General features: G+C 39.1%; 1 protein-coding gene across 4 annotated transcripts in view; it reads right to left on the bottom strand.

The window, feature by feature from the left end:
• Window positions 1-23,422, bottom strand: part of SLC39A11 (solute carrier family 39 member 11) — a 333,223-nt gene that overhangs the window by 98,516 nt on the left and 211,285 nt on the right. The gene's annotated exons all lie outside the window — the stretch shown is intronic.

Raw genomic sequence — 23,422 nt, 5'->3', positions numbered from 1 at the left:
AGAGATAGAAAAAGATAATAGGGATAGACGGTCTTGGCGTTTAAATGAAAACTTGTTTAGATACCAGGAAAATGTGGAAGAGTGTAAAAAACAGATGAAGGAATTTTTCAAAATTAATATGCATAAAGGAACTTCTATTGAGATGGTTTGGGACGCAAGTAAAGCTTATATGAGAGGTGTATTAATATATCTGAACAATAAACATAGACGTAAATTGGAATTTAGGAGGAAAGAATTAGAGGATGAAATTAAGGAAAAAGAAAAGGTTTTAATTCTGAATCCATCTGATGGGAAGATCAAAGAGGTAATTACTTTATTAAGGGGTCAGTTTGATAAGTTAATGGCAGATCAAGTGGCAACTAACTTACGGTATGCTAGACATAACACTTTTTGTAATGCTAATAAGCCAGGTAGATGGTTAGCTTACTTGTTAAGGAAGAAGCAAAGGGCTTCTAATATAGATAGAATAGAACATAAGGGTAAAGTAGTGTATCAGCAGAGTCTTATTTAAAAGAATTTTGTTGACTTTTATTCTAAGCTGTATGCTAGAGACAACATTAGAGATGAAGATATAGATGATTATTTGGCAAAAGCTAATATTCCTGTTCTTACGCAAGAACAAAAGGAAGGGATGAATCAATTGATAACTGATGAAGATTTTTTTTTAGCAATCAAACAATTAAAAGTGGGTAAAGCGCCGGGTACTGATGGATTGACTGCTGTGTACTATAAATACTTACAGTTAGAAATGGTGAAACCTTTAAGGGAATTGTTTAAGACAATTCAAATGGGAGGAGGGGTGCCCCCATTGTGGAAGACTGCTTTTATTTTTTTGATTTCGAAGGAAGATCAGGATGCCACCCAAGCAAAAAATTATAGGCCAATATCACTTTTGAATATTGATTATAAGATATTTGCAAAAATCCCAGCTAATAGATTAATGAGGGTAATACAACAAGTGATACATGGTGATCAAACTGGATTTATAAGTGGTAGACAAATGAAGAATAATGTGAGACATATTGTAGATTTATTGGAATTTTTGGAAAGAAACAACCAGATCCCTGCAGCGTTGATCTTTTTGGATGCTGAAAAAGCCTTTGATCAATTGGATTGGCAATTTCTGATGAAAGTATTAGAGAAAATGGAATTTGGGGACAAATTTCTACAACCAATTAGGGCAATATATCAAAAGCAAACAGCCCGTATAATAGTTAACAATAGCTTGACTGAATCATGTAATATTGCCCATTGTCACCTCTATTATTTGTTTTAACATTGGAAATATTACTGATTAAAATACGTGATTCGGGAAAAATTAGGGGAGTTCAAATAAGAGATCAGGACTATAGATTGAGGGCGTTTGCAGATGATCTGGTTGTTACAGTAACCCAGCCAGATTATTCAGTTGTAGAACTGATGGAGATAATAATGCTATATGGGAAAGTTTCTGGATTTAAGATCAATATACAAAAAACTAAAATATTGTCTAAAAATATGACAGTATCACAAAAGGCTGTTTTAGAAGAACTAACGGGATTTGAAATAGTTAAAAGGATTAAATATTTGGGGATATATCTGTCAGCCTCAAATGTGAAGTTATATAAAAATAATTATGCAATGTTATGGGGAAAAATACAAAAAGAATTAGATAGCTGGAAAAAATTACAATTATCTTTATTGGAAAGAATTGCGGCAGTGAAAATGAATGTTTTGCCAAAAATTTTATTTTTATTTCAAATGATACCTATACTTAAAAAGGATTTAAATTTGGAGGAATGGCAAAAAGGAATTAATAAATTTGTCTGGGCAGGGAAAAAACCACGAGTTAAATTTAAGATAATGCAAGATACGCGTGAAAGAGGTGGTGTCAAAATGCCAAATTTTAAATTATATTATGAGGCTGCTGCTTTGTCAGCGATAAGTGACTGGTTTAATTTAACACAAGGGAGGTTATTAAATCTTGAGGGTTATGATTTGTTATTTGGTTGGCATGCATATTTATTGTATGATAAGAAGGTGGATAATATGTTTAAGATACATATTTTAAGGTATGCTCTGTTGCGAGTTTGGAAAAAGTATAGACATAAGTTAAACTACAAGATACCCATTTGGGCAATACCTAAACACGCAATAGAAAATATAAATGTGGGATTTAAACATGATGAGACTATATATAAGGAAATTTAGAAAGGAATGTATGGCAATTAAAGCCATATAATATTTTAAAAGAAGAAAAGATTGTACAAACTTGGTTTCAGTATGGGCAATTACAGGCTAGATGGAAAGAGGACCAGAAAACTGGTTTTCCGATGACTGATGAAAACGTGGTAAAGCAAATTAGAGATCAAGGTCAAGCACATATAAAAAGGATATATAATGCATTGATAGAAATTGATTCAGAAACAGAACTTGTCAAAGACTGTATGATAAAGTGGGCTCAGAATTTTCAAGAAGTTATAACAATGGATACTTGGGAAAAGATTTGGGTTAGAAATGTAAAATTCACACAGGCCCAAAATTTAAGAGAGAATTTTTATAAAATGTTTTATAGATGGCATTTTGATCTTAAAAAATTAGCAAGTATGTATTTGAACTGCCAGCCCAAATGTTGGAGGTGTGGTTGTGAGGATGCAACATATTTTCATATATGGCGGACTTGTAAAAAGGTTAAAGCTTTTTGGATTAAAATTTGGTGGAATATGCAAAAGATATTTAAGAAAAGGATAAAGTTTTCTCCGCAATTGTTTTTATTGGGTATTATTACAGATACTACTGTTATAGATATTAAGTTGATGTTGAATTTAATTACGGCAGCGAGACTTTTAGTAGCGCAATACTGGAAGAAGGAAGAACTGTCGACTATAGAAGAGTGGACTTTAAAAGTTTCTAACTTGGCGGAAATGGCGAAGATTTCAGCGTACTTGAAAGACCAATCGCAACAGAGATACATTGTGGAATGGAGGAGATGGATTGATTATATCCAGAACAAATATGGGACTAAAAAGTTTCATTTAGCATTTGAATAAGTAGTGGATCTATATGATGTATAACTAGTTAGTAGTTATTTTATTATTATTCTGACGATGGAGAGTTAAAGTGCGATAGAATTTAATGTTTTATTGTTGTTAGCATATTTTAGATTATGTTTGTTTGTATTTTTATACCCTGTATTCAGCTCTGGGAAGTCGGGGAGGGGGAGGGTAGGGTAGGGAGGAGTTGGGGAGAGGGGGGGCAGGAGGGGTTTTTTTTATTCAAAAATGTATTTTAAAACTTTTCAATAAAAAAATAATAACAGAAATTCCTGTTTCAATTGTGGTCATTAAGTTGAGGTCTACCTGTATATGTGAAAGCAAACTAGGTATTTTTGTCATTAAGTTAAACAGGACGCAACAGAGTGATGCAGCAGTTAAAAAGAGAAATCTACATTAGAATACAATACACTGAATGGAGAATTGGCTAGCCGAACTCTATGCTTCTACGATCCTAGTTTTTTTCTCAAACAAAAGCTCCACAAAAAATATGAAGTGCTGCTAGTTTTAGGTTTGCAAGACTAAATGTGAAAGCAGCAAAGCCATGTTTTATGGCTGATTTTTCAAGCCGAAATGGATTTCAAAGTGCAAAGCAGGCAACAATGTGAGGAGGCCTCAGTGTTCTAACTGCCCACTTACACCTACATCTCGAACTGTTCTTCCCTGACAATTTTCCTTTAGTCTCCAGGAATAGACATAAGAAGAAAAGTTCTTAGGCTGAAGGAAGGAAATGAAAGATAATCCCTTCCACCCAACATTTTCTCTTCTTGAAGCCACCTACTGTACCTAGATCCATTTTCTCTAATCTGATACCCTCCTAGGAGTGACTACAACTCCCAGAATTCTAGCCCTCATCTTTGTATCTATATTTAGCAATTCATAACTTGACAGAAGTTAATATAGTCAGGAGTAACAACAAACCCTTAACCCAGGGGTGTTAAACTGCCGGCCTTTGGGCTGGATGTGTCACGCCGAAGCCATGCCTACCCAATTGAAGGCAATGGGGGGAAAAGTCACAATACGTCGTGACACGTCACATGACGTTGCAAGTTTGACACCCCTGCCTTAACCAAACAACTGCAAATATAATTTGCATACCCAGGTGGAAGATTAAATAATCCTTTTATTTAATTCTAACAGTCTATTCTACATTTCCTGACAAACGTAGAAGAAAATCAGTTTTGCTATGATTCTTTTTATGGAATTTTGCTTTTACTGTATACAAACCACAGCTGCATTTTATTTTTCATTAATACATAATGATGATGCTGAATAAAAGTAAAAGTCTTGAGTCAGTTTCTTTTCTTTGGCAACTACTCTGTTCTCAACAAGCCATAGCAAGATATACCCCAAAATAGCTAATACACCTGAGCTTCATTACTAATGCTGAATATAACATGTGGAAAGAATTTTAATCAGGCTGCAGTTTTTCAACAGTGTGCCTATAAAAGATGAATTCATTTATTTGAATTAACAAATAAACAAGGAAAGATAAGAGAAGTTTTTAATTCTCAATTGCTCCTTAAAAAAAAGGAAACCATAATTTACAATCTGTGACTTGGGTACATAGATTGAGAAACAGAGTGAAGTGATGTAACCTTTGTTTTATTTTACAGTCTGAACCTTCAGAGAAGAAGAACAGGCTTTCCCAAAGAAAGCACTGCAAATATGAAATCTGCAATACAAATTATTATTATCAGAGATATGTAATCATGATGAAGAATTCTATTGCACTTGCATGCAAAGGCACCAAAGGGGAAAAAGTGGTCTAATCTTAACACCAAAAAAAAAAAGGAACAAGAGGTATAAAGGATTAAAGGGTTTTTCAACAAAAAGATACACTTGAAAATGAGATGCACAAGTGGCATATTAACCTGCACTGAAAACACTAATGGTGCAACTTCAACTGTAGATCTAGGTTTTGACATTGGTGGGCAAAAGACATTATTCTCTAAAGCAGAGTTCACTAACTATAAGCTTGTAAGCCGCCCTGAGTCTTCGGAGAAGGGCGGGATATAAATAGAATTAAAATAATAAAAAAATAAAAATAAAAAACATTTCATTATTCTGCAAATGTCTCAAGCTCAGTCTGCTTTGAATTATGGTACAAACGTGTTTTTTCCCCTGAGGAATGGAAGAATTTAAGTCCCCATGGACGTTGTTAGCTGAGGATTCATTTCATCTAACCATCAAAATCAATGGAAGTACAAAGTTCTGTTTGGCCTGTTTGATATTTGTCTTCACACGGAGATGAACAGAGGCCAACACTGCTAGAAGTAGTTATGGATTTCATAATCACCCACTCTACACTGCAGAGCAGTCAAGCACATAAACTATTGCAACAGTGCTTCATTATCTTCAGAGTGTAAAAATAAAAACCTGGCTCAGCCTGAAAGAAAACAAAAAGGCAGAGAAAGGATCTCTTATTTCAGTAAATTGAAATTATTATGATTCCTCTTTCATGCTAAGGGATAAAACTCCCTCTTGCACATGTAAAAATATGCATTTTTCCCTTGTTTCTGATGGGGCTCATACCTTTTGATAAATGACTTTTTGTCACTGAATAAATGAAATCAGTAGACTATAGAAAACCCCATAACTGAAATCAGAAAACTATAGAAAATCAAGCTTTCTTCTCAAATTGGTTAACCAGTTACACAAAAGATGAAGAAGTTATCTTAGGATATCTTCTACACGCACACTTGCAATGGAGCTAATTTCTTTCATTCTATGAAGCCAAGTAGCAGAATCTTTTATTAAAATATAGAGTATTCAGTGTTAAGATGAAGAACAGTTAGCAGTTACTGTAAGTAGTCCTTGACTTACGACCACAATTGGGACTGGAATCTTGGTCATTGAGTAAAGTGGTTGTTTATTGAGTTGCCCATGTGACTGCTTTACTCAACGACTGCAATCCTAGCACTTCTGATTGTGATCAAGCCATCTCTCATTGTTAAGTGGACCCAGTGAAAGAGCTGCCTGCCATGTTCAGTTCCTCCCTGTGTGCAGAAGGCAACTGTTCCAGTGGGTTGCCGTAATGGAGATTTGTTCTTCAGGATCTGAGCTGTTCATCTTTTTGCCAAAGGATTTCTGTTCTCCTTGGCAGCTAGCTCTTTCAGACAGCCCCCCCCAATGAGAGGGAGTTTTCTCAGCAGGCAGCAACTGCTTGTTTGCTTCCCCACTGAGTTTCTGGGAAAACTGGCCGAGAAGATTGCAAATGGCAATTTCATGATTGCAGGGCATTTGGTAGCCACTTATGCCGCGTAACAGAGTGAGCGCCTGTTACTCGTCCCAGCTTCTGCCAACCTAGCAGTTCGAAAGCATGTAAAAATTCAAGTAGAAAAATAGGGACCACTACGGTGGGAAGGTAACAGCGTTCCGTGCGCCTTTGGCGTCTAGTCATGCCGGCCACATGACCACGGAGATGTCCTTGGACAAGCGCTGGCTCTTCAGCTTTGAAACGGAGATGAGCACCGGCCCCTAGAGTCGGAAACGACTAGCACGCATGTGCGGGGGAACCTTTACCTTTACCTTTACCTTTTATAAGTGCAAAGAGGGTGTCAAGCACCCAGACTGTGATCACATGACCACATGGAGTCAGCTTTACAGGCCATAAAGCACCCATGCCAAGGCCATCATAACCTCGAATGTCATTAAACAATCAGTCATAAGTTGACGACTTCCTGTAGTTACTACAGGTAGTTACTACCTTCTACTGCTATAAATATTACATAGTGGCCACTGAAAAATTCTTTCCACAAGGACTTTGAATTAACATATAAATAACATTGAAGAAAGTAGAGGATGAAAAAAAACAAGGATTGATTATACTATTGTTTTAAAAACATAGACTTAGACTTATAGATTGAGTTTGAATAGGTCATGGGAACTGCAAGATTGAAATTCCATGTTTCTTAATCAAAAGCATAAGATAACATGGTTATGATTACTTTTATTTTCATGGTATCCTGTATACCATTTCCTTGAAATTGTGATAAACAAAAGCTACTTCTCTTGTGAAATATTTGAATCCACATAAACTTTACACATCTAACTTTCATCACGAAAAGACTGAAGTGGCTTAAAAATGTATTGTACCATATCTACTTCAGCTCTTCAAGATAGGGCAGGCCAGGAAAAAGACTCTGCAGGTCTGACTGGAATACTTTATTGATATATGCTGTAGTAACAGAGGAGGGACATGGTGGCTCAGTGGGTTAGGATGCTAAGCTTGTCGATCAGAAGGTCGGCAGTTTGGCGGGTCGAATCCCGAGTGCCGTGTAACAGTTCGAAAGCATGTAAAAATGCAAGTAGAAAAATAGGGACCACTACGGTGGGAAGGTAACAGCATTCCGTGCGCCTTTGGCGTCTAGTCATGCCGGCCACATGACCACGGAGACGTCCTCAGACAAGCGCTGGCTCTTCGGCTTTGAAACGGAGATGAGCACCGGCCCCTAGAGTTGGAAACAACTAGCACGCATGTGCGGGGGAACCTTTACCTTTACCTTTATAGTAACAGAATTTTGAAAGCCTGGCTATGTTTTAATCCCCTTTCCAGTGAAATAGGAAGGAGCCAGTCTGAGCTTCTTTCTCACACTTACTCTATTTCATAGACCTAAAGCAAGTTTTCATTAACCCTTTCTGCATAGTCTTTCTGAGACAGAGAGACACAGAGAGAGAGAGAGAGAGAGAGAGAGAGAGAGAGAGAGAGAGAGAGAGAGAGACAGAGAGACAGAGAGACAGGGAGACAGAGAGACAGAGAGAGTGTTATTGAAGCAATTGGTTCAGGAATATTGCATCAATTGCTTACGAGGATTATGAAAACTGGCCAAGTGTGGCCATGTACCATGCAAACCTACATTTACAGTGTTGCATAAAAATTCTAATTGTCCCAGAAGGATGTTGCCTCAGCTGCCTCAACTTCTAAAACTGATCCCCAATAAGTATCTACAGTTTTATAATTTGGGGGAATAATAAATCTAAAGCTCACATGGAAGTGATTTTTAAAAAAATATCAGAGGAACTTTGGCCAGATCTAGAGAAGTATCCTTAAACTGAGTCAGATCATTGCTCTATCAAGTCAGCACATTCAACATTTAGGAAGAGCAACCGCTTCTCTCTCAGTCCTATCTTGGAATGCCATGAGTTGAAACTAGGTCAGTTTGAACGTGAAGCACATGACCTATCACTCAGCTTTTGACTTTGGGGAAAAAACAGAGATGGTATCATTAAAAGGCATGCGACTCATGAATATTGAATGACTGATGTAGGTACAGGTTAGCTAAAGAGGAGCAGGGACACTGGTTATTAGAATTGTGCTACATTTTGATTTAAAAGGAAAATGGTATTTCAGGAATTCCTTCAACTGTGTCTTTTTCTAGGATCATGCTGCAGCTGTGAAGGGCAGCTGCTTTAAGACACAACACAGATGTTATACAAACACCTATGCTGAACTTATTTTCAGACGTAGTGTTAAGGAATGTGTTGTGCAGAGGTCTCCTTGTGCTACCAAGGAGTTGCACAGACAAGGAAGGGTACTGAGAGCAGTAAGAGTCACACAGTAACCACAAGAGTACACTGAGTTGTGAAAGCAAAAAGTACTTTACTTTTGAGGTGCTGTAAAAACAAAAATGCACGGTCAAAAAATAAACAGTCCAGGTCATACACAATAGCAACAGTCCAAGGAGTAATCCAAAATACAAAGTCTTCTTACCAGTCCAGAGGTCAATACACAGGTCAATACACAACTCTTTGGTAGCACAAGGAGACCTCTGCACAACAAATTCCTTAAGATGTAGCTTCTTAAATCATTCCTTCTTTTTGCTGAGACCCAAAAAGCTTGCACTCTTTTTCTCTTAAGGATCCGATGGTAGGTTTTTTTAACTGGAAATAATTCACAGAGGACAAGGACAAGGACCATTAGGGAATGGACAAGGAGAAACTCTTAAGCAACACCAAACAGGACCGTGGGAAACAAGAGCTGGGAAATAGTGAAGCTGGCAGCTAAAATGGCTTCACACGATTGATAAAGATGGACTGTAATTATAATCCACACCAAAAAAAAAAGTTAAGGATCTTAAAATGGATTAGGCAATGCAGAAAACTAATCCCTTCATTAATGGTATAAAGTCCACAAAGCATTTGAGAGATCAAGTGCTGAAGAGGACAGAGTGCAGGATCCTTAATTGCACTGAAGATGACAGAAGAAAGATCAAAGGGATGACTTATTAAAGGATCACCAGCTAGATCAAGTACTGTAAAGCTGCTAGTTCATCTGAGAAATTTTGCTACTGATACTCTGTAAGCCCTTTGTTAACTCTAGACTTAATAAGAGGAAGAAAAGGTACAATTAGAATAGAACATACACATTTATTTATATATTTATTCATTCAATCTGTATAGCTGCCCATCTCAATCCATGGACAGCTTACAACTCTAAAAGTATAAAAACAATAAAAAGCATTTTAAAAAAAACAATAAAACCATCCAATAAAATATACATAGCAGCTGAGGTACTTGGCCAGTTCACAGTAAAGCCAACTTAACACATTTAGTGCCCCAGGCTTGGGTACAAAGCCAAGTTTTTAAAGCAATATGAAGGGGTTGGGGCTATTCTCTGAGGGGAGGATATTCCACAGAGCAGGACTACTGCAGAAAAGGCCTGTATTTATTCTAGTCCCCGCCAACCGACACTTTGGCAGATGGGATCTGCAGCATGCCCAATCTGCTAGACTGAATTGGATGGGTAGAGATTCTTAGAAAAAGGCAGTGCCTCAGATAATCCGGTCCCAAACCCCCATATAGAGCTTTAAAGGTGATAAACGGCATCCTGAAAACATACCAATAACCAATGCAGTAACCATTGGTTCATTCTGCACCAGTTGAAGTTTCCAAATGCTCTTCAGGGAAAGCCCCAAGAAGAGCACATTGTAGTAGTCTAAATGAAAGGTTACAAGGGCATGAGTAGGGCCTCTCAGTCCGGAAAGGGGTGTAACTGGCACAGCATTTGAAGATGTGCAAAGTCTCTCCTACCCAGAGTTGTCACCTGCTCTTTGAGTCTAGAAGGACCCCCCCCCCAAAAAAAATATATGGAAATACTCTGGAAGGTCCAAATATCCACAGGCACTCAGTCCTACTAGAGTTGAACCGGGCATGTTAAAGTTATATAATAATTGGTGCTTATATTCATGTTTAGAATGTACTCAAGTGGAAATTTGGAAATCAGAAACAATGCTCTTTTGAAACATTGGGTTTATCTGCAAAATAAAGGGAGAACCCAGTCACAATGTTATGGAATGCAATTATAGCTGCTGTAACTTGAACCTGTTAAAGCAGGAAATGAAACTGCTTTTGCTTTATCAGTAATTTGAATAAAAAAGAGGGAACAGAGAATCTTTGGCATTGTCTCTTTTAATCAAATCCACTGAAGCCTTAAGCAGAATCTATGACAACATGCCTTTGAAAGTCCCTTTCACCTTTGTAGTAATTTATGGGTACACAGATATCACTCACTCTGATCAAGTAAAAAGCCTAGGGACTAGACCTAGCTCAACTATTTCAAATTGGAATAGCTGCCAAGATTATTATTTTATCTTTCCAGTCTTTGCCTCCATGGAAACTTTCTTCCTAATTGTCTGTGTTCTGCCATGCTGATCCAAGCTAGCTAGCTTCTGTGCTTTATTACTGCAATTTCATTTATGTGCAGCAACTACATATAACCACATAACAAGTAATTTGCCACCTTGGTCTTAATGACCCTTGCATTTAAATGGTCGTGTATGCAAACTCAGGAGTGAAGCACACAATTAAACAATTTCTTTATCTCAATCTCCTGTCCCACTAGCATGCCATTGTTTACATCTTTAAAAAATATTCCCGTATGTTAGATTAAAAAACAAAAGCAGTGTTGACTTTGTTTTCTTAGGACCATCCCATTTTTAAAAAGAGTTTTATATGGATCATATTTATCAAATATTTACTGTATAAAAATTAAAACTGACATATTAGAATATTAAACGATTCAAAAATAACAATATTAAAACGATTGGATATTAAGAAATATTTCATGAAAGCTGCCTTTTTAAAACAAATACAAAATAATAAGAAGGACATTGTTTTAATTTTTTTGCAAATATCTTCAATGTCTGAAACATAATTTTGATTTTGTGAACCCTGAGGTGGTCTTGGAGGACCCCTATGAGGCCTCAGATCACCCTTTAACAAAGTAGCCTACTTAACAAATATAAACTCTGAGCATGTGCAATTTTTCCATTGTAAACTTACCCGCTATGAAGACTGCAGAAATAAAAACTGTGCTAAAAAAATGTCCTTGGGAATATAGCTCATTTTACTCTACAATAAGCATCATTTTAAGGAAAGCTGGAAATATCGGGATTTGGACAGAGACGGATGTCTACTTGCTCCCCTATTTATGAAATAGTTTTGAAAACAAGAAAAACAGTTCATGTCCTGCCATGAACATGCAGTGTGCTACTATCCTATTATCTAAAGTTCTTCAGCAATTATTTTTGGGCTCAATGGAATCTTGGGGGGGGGGGAAACAATTCCTGAAAACTGATTCTGAAGTCTTAGCTAATACTAAGCACTGCCACAAGCTTGTGAATATTACCGGCAGGTGCAACTTATTCAGTGTCCACTGTACTTGTCCAGCTTCCAAATCACCTTCAGTGGCGGTTCTGTGTAAAATGAATTGTAGTAGTCTAACTGCCTAGTCATGAGCTCTTGAGCAGCTGTTGCAAGGGCATCCAAAAAGTATGCAACTGGTGCACAAACCAAAATGGAAGAAAAACTCTTCCACCTCCTGCTAAAGGAAAAGCCACAAATCCAGAAAACCACCAACTGCAGTCCTGCTTTTTAACGGGGTGTCTGTGTGTGTGTGTCTCTGTGTGTGTGTGTTTGTGTGTGTGTGTGTCACGCTGACCAACCAACTTAGGGATCAAGCTGGAGACACATCAATCACCTACACCAGGGGTCCCCAAATCCCAGTCTGTGGACCGGCACCAGTCCATAGCATGCCAGAAACCAGTCCATGCAAAGATGCAAAGCCCCATCTGCAAGATGCAGGCAGCACGCAAAACCATGCTCCCTCCAGTCTGCGAAAAAACCTCTCTCCACAGAACCGGTATCTGGTGCCCCAAAGGTTGGGGACCTCTGACCTACACCCTTTATTTTGATCTGCTCTGACCCAACTGACTCCCAACAGTTATCAAATATTTAGTCAAGACTCCACAGAATCTCTGAACCAGCCTTGGTTGGCAATATATAATTGAGTAACATTGGCATCTTGGATGGTATCTCATCCCAAGCTAACAGATTAGTTTTCCTAATGGTTTCACATAGCTACTAAAAAATGAGGAGGCAGAGAAGACTCTGTGGAATCCTATGCAAGAAGAATCCAAGGACCTTTTCCCCCCTCACTTTTCAAATATATTAACTGGTATTGCCCGCTCATATAGCTGCAGAAACTCTGAAGAACAATGCTTCCCATAGCCAATCCATGCAGACAGTGCACAAAGGCACCATGGTTGATGATACTAAATACCACTAAGAACTACAAGAGATTCAGAATGGATGTCCCCTATCACCAAGGTCCTACCAAAAGCAGGTCATCCACTAATAGGAAAAATGGATGAATCTTTTGATTAGTCGAAGGCAGCAATGGGAAGGGCTCCTTTAAGAGAAAGTTAACAAATCAGACAGGTAGTATGGTGGCAGGAATGAAATAAAGCGTGCTTCTGGAGAACTGTGTATGGACCATACAACTGCTGAAGATATGTCTTTAGATTCGCTCAGCACCTCGTCACCGACTGGCCACAAGGGACAGGGCTATACAGTCAGAGAATCAGAAATTCTGCATTCATTCTTTATCACTTCCTCTGCCTCTGGTTTGACTAGTTTCAGGGTCTGACTTCTGACTTCCATAGAATGGAAACAAAACACTTCCTCTAACAGAAAGTTCCTTTTTTTTTTTACTTCAAGTCTGTACGTAAAGACCATCTTTTCCTATGCAAATAAACTCTTGTTACCTCTTAAATTTAATTTAATTTTTAATTTAATTTTAATTCCATTTATATCCCGCCCTTCTCCGAAGACTCAGGGCGGCTTACAAGCTTAGCAGTAGCCTTCATTCTATATATATATGCCTGCTTATTAGGGCTTTCACACCCCTCCCAAGCGGCATTATTACAAAGTCAGCTTAATTGCCCCCAACAATCTGGGTCCTCATTTTACCTACCTCGGAAGGATGGAAGGCTGAGTCAACCTTGAGCCTGGTGGGACGCGAACCTGCACTAATTGCAGGCAGCTGGTGTTACTTAAGGAGGCATTAGCCCACTGCTCCACCAAGGCTCTTTTAAAGGCAGGTCAACAGGATATACTATATACTACTTTGGGCAAATGGGAAAAGCAGTAAGTAGCTCAGAATCTGACCTTCACAGAGGCTATTTTGAAGCTAGACCAGGGGTGTTAAACTGCGTCATCCCAAAACCACACTCACCCAATTGCCGGCAACGGAGAAAAAGCTCCAATACATTGCACGACATCACGTGATGTCGTGAGTTTGACATGTCTGAGCTAGACGGTCCCTACTAATACAGGCTAAAACTTTCAAAATGTTTGTGTGTATTTTTCTGTTTGCATGTAATTTCCAGGTTGTTTTGGGTTGAGGTCCTTTCTGTGTCTATTTAATTTACTTGCTAGCTTTGGCCTTTGTTGCTGCATTTGCGACTTTTTCAGTCACCTAAGTTGCTTTTGGCAACCTATACAATGACAATCAAGAAAACATGTGCTTCCCAAGAAACACAACTTACTTGTGAAAACTATTTCTTAGAAATGAACATTTATTCCTTTAAGTCTCCGTTCTCATGGTAAGCATTAAATGCAGCCCCATGGGGGGGGGAAGATGTTTGTTAAAATACCCAGTTTGGGGATCTGTCATTGGCTATACTATAAATACAAAGTTGAAAGTACATGAGACATAAACCGACTGTTATGTTCCACCATGCAAATGATCAGAACGCATGGAGATAAATTTCCAAATATTCACCAAGTTTGTTGTGGCACACAGCAATTCGTACATTTGAGGCAACACCATAGAAGCACTTTTCTCTTAACACGAGTGTTAAAAACAAATCAGAAGAGAAGGAACTCTTCTTCAGCAGTTGTGAGCAGCGACTAAAGGGACAGCTGGGGATTATTTGGCTAAAAGCTTCAGACTAACAACCTATCAGCAGAAGCCAAATGATTAGATACTAGCAGAACCATTCGTGATGGAGCAGAAAGGGAATGGGAAGGCTCCAGGCCATGAAATGGAGCTGACTATCAACAGTTAGATGTTTTTTTTTAAAGGGTAAAAAACTCATTTGAAGTTAATTTAGTTCTTGATAAAAAGCATTTAAATGAGATCCAAGCAATGAAACCTTTAATGAGTCCACAGACACAATCCAAAACAGCCTCTGATGGTACAATATTTGCATAAACTTATCAGGATTGCAAATGTCAGGCTTGCAGCTTAAATCTTACAAGTGCATTTGGAAAATAGGAGTTCCTTTTGTTTTGTTGATATTGCTGACTTAAAATGAGGTATATTTTGCAAATGATTTCCACCAAGCGTGTTCCATCTGGGTGATCATTTTAAACTCAATACATTATGAAGAAATACTGCACAAAAGCATATGGAAGTGGTGGATTGGGAAGGACCTTTGTTAAGAAGCAGGCTTCTCTGTCCATGAGTCCAAGTAGAACTTTGTCATAGGACAAACAGAGGATGTTGTTTAATGATTTCTCTGTTTTTCCTGACTTTTTTGTAAGAAGTTGTGCAAAAAAGTAGGCTGACGGATATCTTCCCCATGCTGCAGTTCACTCTTTCTAAGGCTGCAGTTTAAAAGTACAGTGTGTGTGTGTTGATGGATGGCCTGCTTCCTACCCTCAAAATGCAGGAAAGAAAGTAATAGGGTATTTATTTCAGTTTTCTAAATAGGAACCAGACAAATGTGAGAGTATAGGCAAATAAAAGCAAGAAAATCGGTGTGAACATTCAGTGTTGTCATTAAAATCAGCAGTAAGTCCAGAAGAGGTATGCAAAACTGCATGAAAACCAGATAGGATAGGATAGGATAGGATAGGATAGGATAGGATAGGATAGGATAGGATAGGATAGGATAGGATAGGATAGGATAGGATAGGATAGGACAGGACAGGACAGGACAGGACAGGACAGGACAGGACAGGATAGGATAGGAAAACTTTATTGTCACTTTGAATGTATACTAACTGACAACATTAAAATGAAATTTTGTTGCATACAGCTCTCAAAGGGTCACCACCTCCAATATATAGTACATAAATATGACAAAAAATAAATACAGAATTATTTATACACCCACATATATGACACAGAGAAACAACACAATCTAGATCAGATTTTGTAAAGATGTGCATGGCAAATGAAGGTCACGTATATTACAGGATGTGAAAGCCCTAATAAGCAGGCATATACAGAGAATGAAGGCAGCTAACAACAACAAAGCAACTGAGTTATGCAGCCTTTATCAGCACACAAGACCCACCAAGTTATACACTGCTCTAATGGAAATGAAAGTGTGATAGAGAGGGAAGTGATAAAAGGATTGGGACACTAAGCTCAGTGTTCATGTTGTCCAAGAAAGATTGCCCCCAATGAAAAAATCATTAATGTTACTGGTAATCCATTCATCTTGCAGAACAAGAAGATACACTAATTTCCTCAGCCTCTGAGATCAGTAATCATGTGATAAAGTAATAACAATGCAAACAACAAAAATAGTAATATGCAATATAATCCAGCTGAGTTGATTAGTAGTCTTAATTTCGCATGCCCTTGATTCTCCTTAAAATTTCAGGTCCCTTTAAAAACACTTTCCCTGATACTTTTCATAAGGAACAAAATTAAGCTTTCTAGAAAGAGAAATAAAATATGCTTTAAAGAAAATACTGAAAATTCCTATAAATAGAAAATTAAGAATTTAAATTCTAAAAGAGAAAAAGGAAGGTTATATAAATTGGCTCATGCTTTCATAGTTGATTGTAAAAGACAGTAGGCACCCCAGAATGCACATTAAATATGACAGGGGCAAATCTTTTCTGTAATAATGAATGGTACTTGAAAAAGAAATTCATAATCAAAAATTAATGTACCCAGTACCTTTCCTTAAAGAATTTTACAATGCATATTTTTTTTATCTTTAGATATCAAAACATCTCTCTGGGGGAAAAAAGATATAGTCTGATTGTCAAATGAAAGAGTAATCAGTATATGACTAGTTCTTGCAAAAAGCAACAATAATAATGTAGTAATAAGAATCACATCCTGGTTTCAGTCTTGATTGCTACAATAAATAACCAGCCTAATAAATTTGCCAAGAGATCCCATAGAACAGTGATAGCGAACCTTTTAGAGACCAAGTGCCCAAACTGCAACCCAAAACCCACTTATGTATCATCAGGTGCCGGTGGGCATGGCCCTTTGGCTGGGCGTGGCCCTTTGGGTGGGGATGGCCCATTGGATGGGCATGGCTGCAGTGGTAACGGCAGACTGGGTGGGACTAAAAAGTTCAATCAATCAATTCCAACTTTGTGAGATCTTCCCCCCCCTGCAAGAAGTTGAAATTGATTGATTGAACCTTTTTTTCCTCGCACACGGTGGCGGAGGCCTAAAGCGAAAAGGTTTTATAAAACACAGCTGAAAGCCTAGGACTGGGGTGACGGCGTGCGTGCCCACAGAGAGGGCTCTACGTGCCACCTTTGGCACCCATGCCATAGGTTCGCCACCACTGCCATAGAAGCATCTTTTAGAACAGTTAATAAACAAGGTTCCGCTCTTTGATAGAGGTCTCCTTATCATATCATATACAGGGTAAAGATCTCCCCAGGTTGAGCTTGGGAACAAGATAGAAATGCTTTGTCTCTTCCAGATTTTTTTTAAAAAATTTGTAATGGTTTTTCAAGCAAGTGTTAACCGTGGACACACCTGCTTAGTTTTTATCAAAATAAACCAAGGTCAGTTAGGTGATTACAGCTGTTGCTGTGTTATTTTAAAAGCTGTATTTGAAATTTATCTTTATTGAAGGAAAAAAAGTTTGTCATGAATATTTGGGAGCTGATGTTTGGACAAATGTGAAAAAAAGCCTTTAAGATGCATAGAACCAGATATTGCCATTATTAAAATCCCACAAAATACTAAAAGAATATATTCAATGTACATGTGCATCTTTCAGACAGTAACTTCTGCAATTCTTTGTTGCTTCATACAGCTATTTGCTATCTTTTATTATTTATTTATTTATTTATTATATTTTTATACCGCCCTTCTCCCGAAGGACTCAGGGCGGTGTACAGGGCAATAAATACAAAACAGGATACAAAAGTTAAAAGCGATTAAATAAATGCCCAAGGTTAAAACAATAATTAAAACGTATTTAAAACCCCAACCCTAACCCATCAGACCAGGTCAGACTGCTCAAATAGATACGTTTTTAGATCGTGCCAGAAGGAGCGAAGGTCGGGGGCCGTCCGGAGCTCAACCGGCAAGCGGTTCCATAGGTCTGGCGCGCCCACAGAGAACGCTCTCCCCCTGGGGGCCACCAATCGACATTCTTTGATCGGAGGCACCCTGAGGAGGCCCTCTCTGTGGGAGCGCACTGGATGGAGGGAAGTTGACGCCGGCCGCAGGTTTTGCCGTAGGTAATCCGGACCCATGCCATGTAGGGCTTTGTAAGTCATTACTAACACCTTGAATCTCACCCGGAGGGCAACCGGCAGCCAATGCAGCTCGCAGAGCAAAGGTGTAGCATGGGAGTATCGGGAAACCCCCAGCACAACTCGTGCGGCTGCATTCTGCACCAGTTGGAGCCTCCGAGTGGACTTCAAGGGCAGCCCCATGTAGAGAGCATTACAGTAGTCTAGACGAGAAGTCACGAGCACATGAGTGACTGTACGCAAGGCATTCCGGTCTAGATAGGGTCGCAACTGGCGCACTAGGCGAACCTGGGCAAAGGCCCCCCTAGTCACAGCTCCGATATGCTCTTCTAAAGAGAGCTGTGAATCTAGAAGGACCCCCAAGTTGTGCGCCCTATCTACGGGGTAATAGCTCACCCCCCATGGCCAAAGATGGGATAATCGGAATTTCCCGGGATGCCGGCACGAACAGCCACTCAGTCTTGTCAGGGTTGAGTCGAAGCCTGTTCCTCCCCATCCAGACCTGGACCGCCTCCAGGCAGCGGGACATCACGTCGAGGGCATCACTGGGGTGGTTTGGGGTCGAAATAAAAAGCTGGGTATCATCAGCATATTGATGATACCCAACTCCAAAACCATGAATGATCTCACCCAGCGGCTTCATATAGATGTTGAACAGGAGAGGCGAGAGAACCGAACCCTGAGGAACTCCACAAATGAGAGGTCTCAAGGTCGATCTCTGCCCCCCTGCCAACACCGACTGCGAGCGTCCCAGAAGGTAGGAGGAGAACCACTGGAGAACTGTGCCTCCCACTCCTAACCCCCTGAGACGTCGCAGCAGGATACCATGGTCGATGGTATCAAAAGCCGCTGAGAGGTCTAAAAGGACTAGGACAGAGGAGTAGCCCCTGTCCCGAGCCCGCCAGAGATCATTCACCAGCGTGACCAATGCCGTCTCCGTGCTGTACCCGGGCCTGAAACCCGATTGGTACGGGTCTAGATAATCAGCTTCATCCAAGAACAAAGGGAGCTGTTGCGCCACCACGGTCTCAACAACCTTCGCCAGAAAGCGAAGGTTGGAGACTGGACGAAAGTTGTCCAATATTGCTGGGTCCAAGGCAGGCTTCTTGAGGAGGGGTCTCACCACCGCCTCCTTCAAGGCGGCGGGAAAGCTACCCTCACTCAAAGAGGCAGTAATCACTGCCTGAAGCCAGCCTCGTGTCCCATCCTGGGCCGCATAAGTCAGCCAGGAGGGACACGGGTCCAACAAACACGTGGTGGAGCTCAGCTTCCCCATGATCTTGTCCACTTCTTCAGGAGTCACAGGGTCGAACTCTTCCCAGATTACATCGACAAGGCTGCCCGTATCCTCATCGTCAGACTTTGCCCAGTCGGAGTCCAGACCAGTCCGGATCCGAGCGATTTTGCCCGACAGAAATCGACTAAACTCCTCGGCTATCATCCCCTCTACTTTCCCCCAAAGTGTTCATTTTTACTTTCCCCCCTTTTTCCTGCTTCAAAAGTCCTCAGTGTCATTATAATCTCAACGCCTTACTTGAATATTGAAAAAACCTCTAATGATAACATAAACTATAAGTGCTAGAACAGTCATTGCACATAGGGGTAATTAAACATCTGATCTTTGATCAGCCTGATATGGTATTCTTTTTCATTCCTCTTGAGCTGACTATTCATATTTCAGTTATTCTGCCTTTTCCTGTCCCAACTCCCAACCTCATCAATGCAACCTATCAACTCAATCAGCAAAATAAATCTTCTGTCTTCTCAGTTTTACAGCATGGAACAATGAACCTGCATAAAATCCTGGGTAGGTCATGCGAAATACTAAAACTGATTTTCAGGGCAACAATTAAGGGATCAGGTGTCCTTCTCCCTTTCTGATGGCTACATTTGCCACTAAAAAGAACTTTTTTTAGTTGATGGCTTGTAATCCAGTGTGAGAACAGTTCTTTAGACACTCACAGACAAGACTTCACACCTACATATCTTGCAGTTTAACACCTGGAACATGCATGCTTTTTCTATCAGCTACTTAGCAGCTTTTATGCAAGTTTCCAAAGCTACTGTGTTCTCACAGCTGTCAGGAAAAAAAAAGATCTTTGCCCACTGTTGAAACCCCGAAGCAACAAATATATAACAGAGAAGTTCAGGGCTTGGTTTCCCTGGCAACATTATCTTCCTTCAAAGTACCTCTGTATCTAAGCAACAGAGTCTTCTCCCAAATCATTGGCAAAATAAATCCACCATTTTATCAGGAACAAAAAGGTACGCAGGCTCAAGCCGGTGCGCCCAGTTGCAACCCTTCCTGAAAATTAAAGGGAAAGGTGCATTTGAATGGTTGAGCCTTTCTAAGGAAAGACTTTATTTAGGTCAGCAAAAAGCTGCTTAAAGTGTGTTTGTGCAGCCTACAGGTTGGATGAAGAATCTTTGCTCTTGCAATACCTTGGTGTGCTATGAGCTGGTGAAGGATCTTGAAAATGAAAACAAAGTAATATCCTTCAAATCCAAACCATTTGCTCAAGGGAAAGTTTCATCAGGCTGCTAGCTTAACTGTGATCTTTAAACTTGATTTCCCCAGTAAGCTAATTCTAGGGATCATTGCTTCCAAGAATAATTCTCAGAACTTCATTCCATTTTAGCTTAACCCGTCCAACACTCTTGGCCTTTTGTCAAGACTTTAGGTTTGAAACTACCCTTTAACAATCCATTCTGTGACAGTCCTTTTTTCATAGTATAGTATATAATCTACACAGAATTGTACTCTTATATAATACACAAAAACAAGGGCATCATTCCTCACTAGTAGTCCTAGGAGCTTTGAGAACAGAAATTTAAAGTTAAACCTAGCTTGTATTTTCTCCAGAAGAATCTTTGAACCCCCCTGGAATATATTCCTGGGGCTTTTGGATACTAAAAGCCTGGGGAAAAAAGTCTAGTTAGAAATTCTTTGAAACTGCAAATAGTTATAAGTTGTGAATTTCAAAGTGGCCAAAAGTCCTTTGTTTGTTTTTTTTAAATATAAATATAATGCATGAAGAGAGTGGAGGTTGAAAATTCTGGGGTTTCCAATGTGAGAGCCGAAATAGTCTATGTGTTGAAGCCTTCCTTACACATTCTTGGCAGCTGACATATGCCTTAACTGATATATTATTTTGGGATTCCACATATCAATGAATGAATGAACCTTTATTGTCAAAGTACTACCATGTATACATTGAGATTGGCTGAGCCAATCATTTTTGTGTATTAGGATTAAGAATGCTTGAAGAATTAGTTTTAGTTTTTACTTTTAGCTTTCACCATCTTGACTTAGGGATTATGGCATCCATAGCAAAACACATGTGGAGGGCAGCAAGCTAGAAAAAGAAGTGGATGGTATAGGTATCCCTTTTACACTATCATCTACAGATGTGGCCCTCTTCCAAAAAGTATATATATATATCTACCGTGATCAATGTATGCATGGGCCCTTTACAGCCCATTCAGCTGTTCACTATTGGAATTATAACTACAACTACTGTTATTGTAATTGTGTATGAGAGTGACCTTGAGAGACAAGGGGATAGATGCTGGTTAGGGAACAATCATCAGCTGCCAAAAAAGCCAACACAGTGCTAGGCTGCATTAACAGAGGGATAGAATCAAGATCAAGTGAAGTACTAATACCACTTTACAATGCTTTGGTAAGGCCACACCTGGAATACTGCATCCAGTTTTGGTCACCATGATGTAAAAAAGATGTTGAGACTCTAGAAAGGGTACAGAGAAGAGCAACAAAGATGATTGGCGGACTGGAGGCTAAAACATATAGGGAACGGTTGCTGGAATTGGGTATGTGTAGTTTAATGAAGAGAAGGGTGAGGGGTGACATGATAGCAGTGTTCCAATTTCTAAGGGGCTGCCACAAAGAAGAGGGAGTCAAGCTATTCTCCAAAGCACCTGAAAACAGGACAAGAAGCAACGGATGGAAACTAGTCAAGGAGAGAAGCAACCTAGAACTAAGGAGAAACTTCCTGACAGTTAGAACAACTAACCAGTGGAACAACCTGCCTCCAGAGGTGGTGAATGCTCCAACATTGGAGGTTTTTAAAAAGAGACTGGACAGCCATTTGCCTGAAATGGTATAGGGTTTCCTGCCTGAGCAGGGGTTTGGACTAGATGACCTCCAAGGTCCCTTCCAACTTATTATTATTATTATTATTATTATTATTATTATTATTATTATTATTATTATTATTATTATGAGAGGGCATAGCCTGCAGATGCATCACGGTAGACAGAAATCTCAGAAAGAACCATCCTAACTTATCATGTGGTAAAACAAATGGTGGAAGATTTGTACTTTTTAGATTACATGCATGATTTTGTTAATGTAACCATACGGTAAAGTAGAATTAGCTCATCTGGTTGTGTTTCCTGTCTGTACTACTTGGGAAGGCTGATAGCTGTAGTTCTAGTCATACAAAGCTCATTTCAATAAAATTTCAAAATGACTATACATAAAAACAAACTTATTATTATGTAAGCTGGAAATAAAGAATTGTCAGGAAGTAAATGTTTAATATATGTAAATTAGTTCTCGATTAAACATGACCTTCTAAAACCTGAGTGGAGATTTGGTGGAATCTTTGAGTCAGATAAATTGGTGATGTATATAAAAACTCAGCATCAAGAATTAGTGAAAAAAAGCACTTTTCTATTCCTTCATCTAGTTTTAAGAAAAGGAAGTAGAAAAAGGAAGAATCCCTGCTGGGTGCCAGTGTGAATTTTTTTCCTCCCAAAGAGAAGTTGTGCTTTGCTTCCCATTCCATATAAACAACATGATTAGCAACTTCAAGTAGAGGCACTGAAAAAGTTTTGGAGACTTCCTAAAGCAATGCAAACTATTTACTATATCCTGCAATTCTAGGATATGAATTACCTGTGGAGGAGCAATTTTCAAAGAAAGAAAATGCTAGAAAGAACATGTATATACCTACCCAGTTTTTGGTGGACTATTTTGATGAACTGATCATATCAACAAGGAATTTCTCCTTAGCTTTCCTAACAGGTATTTTAACTGAGACTATTAAAATTATGCAAGCACTAGGATTAGGCCCACATCTGCACAGAATACTTCAAAACAATATACAAAACAGAAATACTTGCAGTAAAGCAAAGAACTTCAGAAAGAAAGCAAAACAAAACATAGTTTTTTCTTTTCTGGTTGTATAATCCTAAATATAGTCAGCAGAAGTGATTGAATGTAATGCAACTTTAATTATACATGGATAACATCTTTTCTGGAATTAAAGTTGCCAAAGGAACACCTTCCCTTTTACACTCCTGCTCAATTAGTAAGAATATCCTCAGAAAACAGGTCTTCACTCCCCTCCTGTCTTGAATTGAGGATACATTATCAACCATGAGTTCCATATTGCTTGCATAAGTTGACAGCATGTTTCTGCTCTTAAGGAAAAGTATTTGTTCAATAGCAGCACCAAAGGTGTATTTCTTTCAACAGAAAATATTTTTCCCAAAAAAACAATAGCACCTCACCCTCCTTAGGAATATCCCTGTCAGGATAGGCAGTGTGGTACCTACAGTCACCCATATGCCCCTGAAAAATAATCCCTTGCTGTCCACCAGACTCTCAT

This window comes from Vipera ursinii (assembly GCF_947247035.1).
Source record: "Vipera ursinii genome assembly, chromosome: 2".
NCBI lineage: Eukaryota > Metazoa > Chordata > Lepidosauria > Squamata > Viperidae > Vipera > Vipera ursinii.
This window is presented reverse-complemented; position numbering and strand designations above follow the sequence as displayed.